The following is a 7,211-nucleotide window of genomic DNA, read 5'->3' as shown; positions in this document are numbered from 1 at the left end:
TCTTGTTAATAATTTTACCTCCTCACTACGTACGACTCTGGATACTGTAGCTCCTGTGAAAACTAAGGCCTCAAATCAGAAGTACCTGACTCCGTGGTATAATTCTGAAACACGTACCCTAAAGCAGATGACTCGTAAGCTGGAGAGGAAAATTTAGAGGATCATCATTTAGCCTGGAGAAATAGTTTGCTGCTTTATAAGAAAGCCCTCCGCAAAGCCAGAACATCTTACTATTCATCACTGATTGAAGAAAATAAGAACAACCCCAGGTTTCTCTTCAGCACTGTAGCCAGGCTGACAAAAAGTCAGAGCTCTTTTGAGCCAACCATCCCTTTAATGTTAACTAGTAATGACTTCATGAACTTCTTCACAAATAAAATTTTTATCATTAGAGAAAAAATTACCAATAATCATCCCACAGATGCAATATTATCTACAGTTACTCTTAGTACCATTGATGTTAAGTTAGACTCTTTTTCTCTAATTGATCTTTCTGAGTTAACTTCAATAATTACTTCCTCACTTCACTGTTAATTCCTCCATCAACGGTTAGCTGAGCTGGTCAGAGCGTGGTGCTAATAATGCCAAAGTCATGGGTTCAAGTTTTTTTTCCACTATGTTGAAGTAATTTCTTGTAAACACACATTTCTCTTGTGTTCTTAACAGTTCTTCCACCCTCTTTTTTGGTATATTAGTCAACAAAAGGATTAATTTGCACACAAGTTGTAGGCCGGTTAGCTCAGCTGGGCAGAGCGTGGTGCTAATAACGCCAAGGTCATGGGTTCAATCCCCATACTGGCCATTCCAGCAGCCATCTAAGGTGCTGTCTGGTGATAGATTGTGGATTTTATTTGGTGCGATCCAAGAAAAAACCTCTGCCAACTTCCAGGTGAGTGATGTACGCAACTACAAATGACAGCAAACCACAAAATTCACTGACACATGACACGCTAATGAATACATTACATGCTTAGCTACAATCTCCAAATCACTTTTCCAGCTACTTTCTGGATAAATCACTCATTTCCAAAGTCTGACACAGCATACTGCATCAAAAACTGCTGCTTTATATCCTCACCTATCGACCCTAACAGTAGAAGACGCGCACCATGTATTGTTTTGTGGAAAATTTCTTCTGAAAGCATTTTTTGTAAGTCAACAGAAGAGGTTTTTTTCCCACTATGTTGAAGTAATTTCTTGTAAACACACATTTCTCTTGTGTTCTTAACAGTTCTTCCACCCTCTTTTTTGGTATTTTAGACAAAAAAAAGGGGTCGGTTTAGGCACAAGTTGTGGGCCGGTTAGCTCAGCTGGTCAGAGCGTGGTGCTAATAACGCCAAAGTCATGGGTTCAGTCCCCATACTGGCCATTCCAGTATGGAAGGTGCTGTCTCATGGTAGACTGTGGTTTTGTTTGGTGGGATCCAAGAAAAAAACTTCTGCCAACTTCCAGGTGACAGATCGGGCCACGTAAGCTTTATGACGTCCATTGGCAGTTGATACTCTGGCTTAGTGGGTGGATCCACTGTGCATGTGGCAGGTAGGACTACGTTTTTAAGAGCGTGATACATGGGAGAAATGCTGTGGCATGCACTTATTTCAAGCAACAATCAATTATTTCAAGCAACAATCAAGCAATATCCACCAGCCACGTGACCAACCCAACACCAGCAGTTGGCTCAAGCAGACTCCAACGAACGTTCGTGAAAAGTGGGAGCTTCTGCCAGACCACGTGGCCTAACGGACAAGGCGTCTGACTTCGGATCAGAAGATTGAGGGTTCGAGTCCCTTCGTGGTTGGTTGTGAGTCCTTGAGGAGCAGGCATGCGTTCGCAGCATGCCAACCTCAGCTCCTTTATGTCATCCAAAATTGCTACGCTGTTGTCAACTTCATGTCCTTCAACAGAGACTCTACGAGTTCTCAAACGAGGCTCGAATGGCCAGGTTGGGGACTGAAGCCATGAAGTTGGCCTTATCAGTGCCAGGCTCCAGTAGTCTTGGCTTAGAAGCAACCATAGAAAGTCAATAACATGCCATGACCTCAAGCGACACGGGTGAAAAAATCACGACTTGGAAGCAGGCTGTTGGTGGAACTCCACCTGCATAGGTGGCTTCTGATCAGTGGGAGCTTCCAAGAGTTGGCTTTCATTGGTACAGCTTGAAGTAATTTCTTGTAAACACACATTTCTCTTGTGTTCTTAACAGTTCTTCCACCCTCTTTTTTGGTATATTAGTCAACAAAAGGATTAATTTGCACACAAGTTGTAGGCCAGTTAGCTCAGCTGGGCAGAGCGTGGTGCTAATAACGCCAAGGTCATGGGTTCAATCCCCATACTGGCCATTCCAGCAGCCATCTAAGGTGCTGTCTGGTGATAGATTGTAGATTTTATTTGGTGCGATCCAAGAAAAAACCTCTGCCAACTTCCAGGTGAGTGATGTACGCAACTACAAATGACAGCAAACCACAAAATTCACTGACACATGACACGCTAATGAATACATTACATGCTTAGCTACAATCTCCAAATCACTTTTCCAGCTACTTTCTGGATAAATCACTCATTTCCAAAGTCTGACACAGCATACTGCATCAAAAACTGCTGCTTTATATCCTCACCTATCGACCCTAACAGTAGAAGACGCGCACCATGTATTGTTTTGTGGCAAATTTCTTCTGAAAGCATTTTTTGTAAGTCAACAGAAGAGGTTTTTTTCCCACTATGTTGAAGTAATTTCTTGTAAACACACATTTCTCTTGTGTTCTTAACAGTTCTTCCACCCTCTTTTTTGGTATTTTAGACAAAAAAAAGGGGTCGGTTTAGGCACAAGTTGTGGTCCGGTTAGCTCAGCTGGTCAGAGCGTGGTGCTAATAACGCCAAAGTCATGGGTTCAATCCCCATACTGGCCATTCCAGTATGGAAGGTGCTGTCTCATGGTAGACTGTGGTTTTGTTTGGTGGGATCCAAGAAAAAAACTTCTGCCAACTTCCAGGTGACAGATCGGGCCACGTAAGCTTTATGACGTCCATTGGCAGTTGATACTCTGGCTTAGTGGGTGGATCCACTGTGCATGTGGCAGGTAGGACTACGTTTTTAAGAGCGTGATACATGGGAGAAATGCTGTGGCATGCACTTATTTCAAGCAACAATCAATTATTTCAAGCAACAATCAAGCAATATCCACCAGCCACGTGACCAACCCAACACCAGCAGTTGGCTCAAGCAGACTCCAACGAACGTTCGTGAAAAGTGGGAGCTTCTGCCAGACCACGTGGCCTAACGGACAAGGCGTCTGACTTCGGATCAGAAGATTGAGGGTTCGAGTCCCTTCGTGGTTGGTTGTGAGTCCTTGAGGAGCAGGCATGCGTTCGCAGCATGCCAACCTCAGCTCCTTTATGTCATCCAAAATTGCTACGCTGTTGTCAACTTCATGTCCTTCAACAGAGACTCTACGAGTTCTCAAACGAGGCTCGAATGGCCAGGTTGGGGACTGAAGCCATGAAGTTGGCCTTATCAGTGCCAGGCTCCAGTAGTCTTGGCTTAGAAGCAACCATAGAAAGTCAATAACATGCCATGACCTCAAGCGACACGGGTGAAAAAATCACGACTTGGAAGCAGGCTGTTGGTGGAACTCCACCTGCATAGGTGGCTTCTGATCAGTGGGAGCTTCCAAGAGTTGGCTTTCATTGGTACAGCTTGAAGTAATTTCTTGTAAACACACATTTCTCTTGTGTTCTTAACAGTTCTTCCACCCTCTTTTTTGGTATATTAGTCAACAAAAGGATTAATTTGCACACAAGTTGTAGGCCGGTTAGCTCAGCTGGGCAGAGCGTGGTGCTAATAACGCCAAAGTCATGGGTTCAATCCCCATACTGGCCATTCCAGCAGCCATCTAAGGTGCTGTCTGGTGATAGATTGTGGATTTTATTTGGTGCGATCCAAGAAAAAACCTCTGCCAACTTCCAGGTGAGTGATGTACGCAACTACAAATGACAGCAAACCACAAAATTCACTGACACATGACACGCTAATGAATACATTACATGCTTAGCTACAATCTCCAAATCACTTTTCCAGCTACTTTCTGGATAAATCACTCATTTCCAAAGTCTGACACAGCATACTGCATCAAAAACTGCTGCTTTATATCCTCACCTATCGACCCTAACAGTAGAAGACGCACACCATGTATTGTTTTGTGGCAAATTTCTTCTGAAAGCATTTTTTGTAAGTCAACAGAAGAGGTTTTTTTCCCACTATGTTGAAGTAATTTCTTGTAAACACACATTTCTCTTGTGTTCTTAACAGTTCTTCCACCCTCTTTTTTGGTATATTAGACAAAAAAAAGGGGTCGGTTTAGGCACAAGTTGTGGGCCGGTTAGCTCAGCTGGTCAGAGCGTGGTGCTAATAACGCCAAAGTCATGGGTTCAATCCCCATACTGGCCATTCCAGTATGGAAGGTGCTGTCTCATGGTAGACTGTGGTTTTGTTTGGTGGGATCCAAGAAAAAAACTTCTGCCAACTTCCAGGTGACAGATCGGGCCACGTAAGCTTTATGACGTCCATTGGCAGTTGATACTCTGGCTTAGTGGGTGGATCCACTGTGCATGTGGCAGGTAGGACTACGTTTTTAAGAGCGTGATACATGGGAGAAATGCTGTGGCATGCACTTATTTCAAGCAACAATCAATTATTTCAAGCAACAATCAAGCAATATCCACCAGCCACGTGACCAACCCAACACCAGCAGTTGGCTCAAGCAGACTCCAACGAACGTTCGTGAAAAGTGGGAGCTTCTGCCAGACCACGTGGCCTAACGGACAAGGCGTCTGACTTCGGATCAGAAGATTGAGGGTTCGAGTCCCTTCGTGGTTGGTTGTGAGTCCTTGAGGAGCAGGCATGCGTTCGCAGCATGCCAACCTCAGCTCCTTTATGTCATCCAAAATTGCTACGCTGTTGTCAACTTCATGTCCTTCAACAGAGACTCTACGAGTTCTCAAACGAGGCTCGAATGGCCAGGTTGGGGACTGAAGCCATGAAGTTGGCCTTATCAGTGCCAGGCTCCAGTAGTCTTGGCTTAGAAGCAACCATAGAAAGTCAATAACATGCCATGACCTCAAGCGACACGGGTGAAAAAATCACGACTTGGAAGCAGGCTGTTGGTGGAACTCCACCTGCATAGGTGGCTTCTGATCAGTGGGAGCTTCCAAGAGTTGGCTTTCATTGGTACAGCTTGAAGTAATTTCTTGTAAACACACATTTCTCTTGTGTTCTTAACAGTTCTTCCACCCTCTTTTTTGGTATATTAGTCAACAAAAGGATTAATTTGCACACAAGTTGTAGGCCGGTTAGCTCAGCTGGGCAGAGCGTGGTGCTAATAACGCCAAAGTCATGGGTTCAATCCCCATACTGGCCGTTCCAGCAGCCATCTAAGGTGCTGTCTGGTGATAGATTGTGGATTTTATTTGGTGCGATCCAAGAAAAAACCTCTGCCAACTTCCAGGTGAGTGATGTACGCAACTACAAATGACAGCAAACCACAAAATTCACTGACACATGACACGCTAATGAATACATTACATGCTTAGCTACAATCTCCAAATCACTTTTCCAGCTACTTTCTGGATAAATCACTCATTTCCAAAGTCTGACACAGCATACTGCATCAAAAACTGCTGCTTTATATCCTCACCTATCGACCCTAACAGTAGAAGACGCACACCATGTATTGTTTTGTGGCAAATTTCTTCTGAAAGCATTTTTTGTAAGTCAACAGAAGAGGTTTTTTTCCCACTATGTTGAAGTAATTTCTTGTAAACACACATTTCTCTTGTGTTCTTAACAGTTCTTCCACCCTCTTTTTTGGTATATTAGACAAAAAAAAGGGGTCGGTTTAGGCACAAGTTGTGGGCCGGTTAGCTCAGCTGGTCAGAGCGTGGTGCTAATAACGCCAAAGTCATGGGTTCAATCCCCATACTGGCCATTCCAGTATGGAAGGTGCTGTCTCATGGTAGACTGTGGTTTTGTTTGGTGGGATCCAAGAAAAAAACTTCTGCCAACTTCCAGGTGACAGATCGGGCCACGTAAGCTTTATGACGTCCATTGGCAGTTGATACTCTGGCTTAGTGGGTGGATCCACTGTGCATGTGGCAGGTAGGACTACGTTTTTAAGAGCGTGATACATGGGAGAAATGCTGTGGCATGCACTTATTTCAAGCAACAATCAATTATTTCAAGCAACAATCAAGCAATATCCACCAGCCACGTGACCAACCCAACACCAGCAGTTGGCTCAAGCAGACTCCAACGAACGTTCGTGAAAAGTGGGAGCTTCTGCCAGACCACGTGGCCTAACGGACAAGGCGTCTGACTTCGGATCAGAAGATTGAGGGTTCGAGTCCCTTCGTGGTTGGTTGTGAGTCCTTGAGGAGCAGGCATGCGTTCGCAGCATGCCAACCTCAGCTCCTTTATGTCATCCAAAATTGCTACGCTGTTGTCAACTTCATGTCCTTCAACAGAGACTCTACGAGTTCTCAAACGAGGCTCGAATGGCCAGGTTGGGGACTGAAGCCATGAAGTTGGCCTTATCAGTGCCAGGCTCCAGTAGTCTTGGCTTAGAAGCAACCATAGAAAGTCAATAACATGCCATGACCTCAAGCGACACGGGTGAAAAAATCACGACTTGGAAGCAGGCTGTTGGTGGAACTCCACCTGCATAGGTGGCTTCTGATCAGTGGGAGCTTCCAAGAGTTGGCTTTCATTGGTACAGCTTGAAGTAATTTCTTGTAAACACACATTTCTCTTGTTTTCTTAACAGTTCTTCCACCCTCTTTTTTGGTATATTAGTCAACAAAAGGATTAATTTGCACACAAGTTGTAGGCCGGTTAGCTCAGCTGGGCAGAGCGTGGTGCTAATAACGCCAAGGTCATGGGTTCAATCCCCATACTGGCCATTCCAGCAGCCATCTAAGGTGCTGTCTGGTGATAGATTGTGAATTTTATTTGGTGCGATCCAAGAAAAAACCTCTGCCAACTTCCAGGTGAGTGATGTACGCAACTACAAATGACAGCAAACCACAAAATTCACTGACACATGACACGCTAATGAATACATTACATGCTTAGCTACAATCTCCAAATCACTTTTCCAGCTACTTTCTGGATAAATCACTCATTTCCAAAGTCTGACACAGCATACTGCATCAAAAACTGCT

At 44.4% G+C, this 7,211-nt stretch overlaps 13 non-coding genes across 13 annotated transcripts; all 13 read left to right on the top strand.

Moving 5' to 3' along the window:
* The first annotated feature begins 728 nt into the window (after positions 1-728).
* trnai-aau (transfer RNA isoleucine (anticodon AAU)) lies at positions 729-802 on the top strand. Its single transcript has one exon. It is a non-coding gene; the product is annotated as a tRNA-Ile (tRNA).
* Positions 803-1,295: 493 nt separating this feature from the next.
* trnai-aau (transfer RNA isoleucine (anticodon AAU)) lies at positions 1,296-1,369 on the top strand. The gene has a single exon. It is a non-coding gene; the product is annotated as a tRNA-Ile (tRNA).
* A 356-nt stretch (positions 1,370-1,725) lies between these two features.
* trnar-ucg (transfer RNA arginine (anticodon UCG)) lies at positions 1,726-1,798 on the top strand. Its single transcript has one exon. It is a non-coding gene; the product is annotated as a tRNA-Arg (tRNA).
* A 467-nt stretch (positions 1,799-2,265) lies between these two features.
* On the top strand, positions 2,266-2,339 carry trnai-aau (transfer RNA isoleucine (anticodon AAU)). The gene has a single exon. It is a non-coding gene; the product is annotated as a tRNA-Ile (tRNA).
* A 492-nt stretch (positions 2,340-2,831) lies between these two features.
* Positions 2,832-2,906, top strand: trnai-aau (transfer RNA isoleucine (anticodon AAU)). Its single transcript has one exon. It is a non-coding gene; the product is annotated as a tRNA-Ile (tRNA).
* A 356-nt stretch (positions 2,907-3,262) lies between these two features.
* trnar-ucg (transfer RNA arginine (anticodon UCG)) lies at positions 3,263-3,335 on the top strand. Its single transcript has one exon. It is a non-coding gene; the product is annotated as a tRNA-Arg (tRNA).
* A 467-nt stretch (positions 3,336-3,802) lies between these two features.
* Positions 3,803-3,876, top strand: trnai-aau (transfer RNA isoleucine (anticodon AAU)). Its single transcript has one exon. It is a non-coding gene; the product is annotated as a tRNA-Ile (tRNA).
* Positions 3,877-4,369: 493 nt separating this feature from the next.
* Positions 4,370-4,443, top strand: trnai-aau (transfer RNA isoleucine (anticodon AAU)). The gene has a single exon. It is a non-coding gene; the product is annotated as a tRNA-Ile (tRNA).
* A 356-nt stretch (positions 4,444-4,799) lies between these two features.
* Positions 4,800-4,872, top strand: trnar-ucg (transfer RNA arginine (anticodon UCG)). The gene has a single exon. It is a non-coding gene; the product is annotated as a tRNA-Arg (tRNA).
* Positions 4,873-5,339: 467 nt separating this feature from the next.
* trnai-aau (transfer RNA isoleucine (anticodon AAU)) lies at positions 5,340-5,413 on the top strand. The gene has a single exon. It is a non-coding gene; the product is annotated as a tRNA-Ile (tRNA).
* A 493-nt stretch (positions 5,414-5,906) lies between these two features.
* Positions 5,907-5,980, top strand: trnai-aau (transfer RNA isoleucine (anticodon AAU)). The gene has a single exon. It is a non-coding gene; the product is annotated as a tRNA-Ile (tRNA).
* Positions 5,981-6,336: 356 nt separating this feature from the next.
* trnar-ucg (transfer RNA arginine (anticodon UCG)) lies at positions 6,337-6,409 on the top strand. Its single transcript has one exon. It is a non-coding gene; the product is annotated as a tRNA-Arg (tRNA).
* A 467-nt stretch (positions 6,410-6,876) lies between these two features.
* On the top strand, positions 6,877-6,950 carry trnai-aau (transfer RNA isoleucine (anticodon AAU)). Its single transcript has one exon. It is a non-coding gene; the product is annotated as a tRNA-Ile (tRNA).
* Positions 6,951-7,211: the final 261 nt, after the last annotated feature.

The sequence above is a fragment of the Rhamphochromis longiceps genome, linkage group LG3 (genome assembly GCF_057381845.1).
Source record: "Rhamphochromis longiceps isolate RC_006_pf linkage group LG3, R_longiceps_female_GT1.1, whole genome shotgun sequence".
NCBI classification, from domain to species: Eukaryota; Metazoa; Chordata; class Actinopteri; order Cichliformes; family Cichlidae; genus Rhamphochromis; species Rhamphochromis longiceps.
Note: the sequence above shows the minus strand (reverse complement) of the source record. Positions and strands in the feature narration are given on the sequence as shown.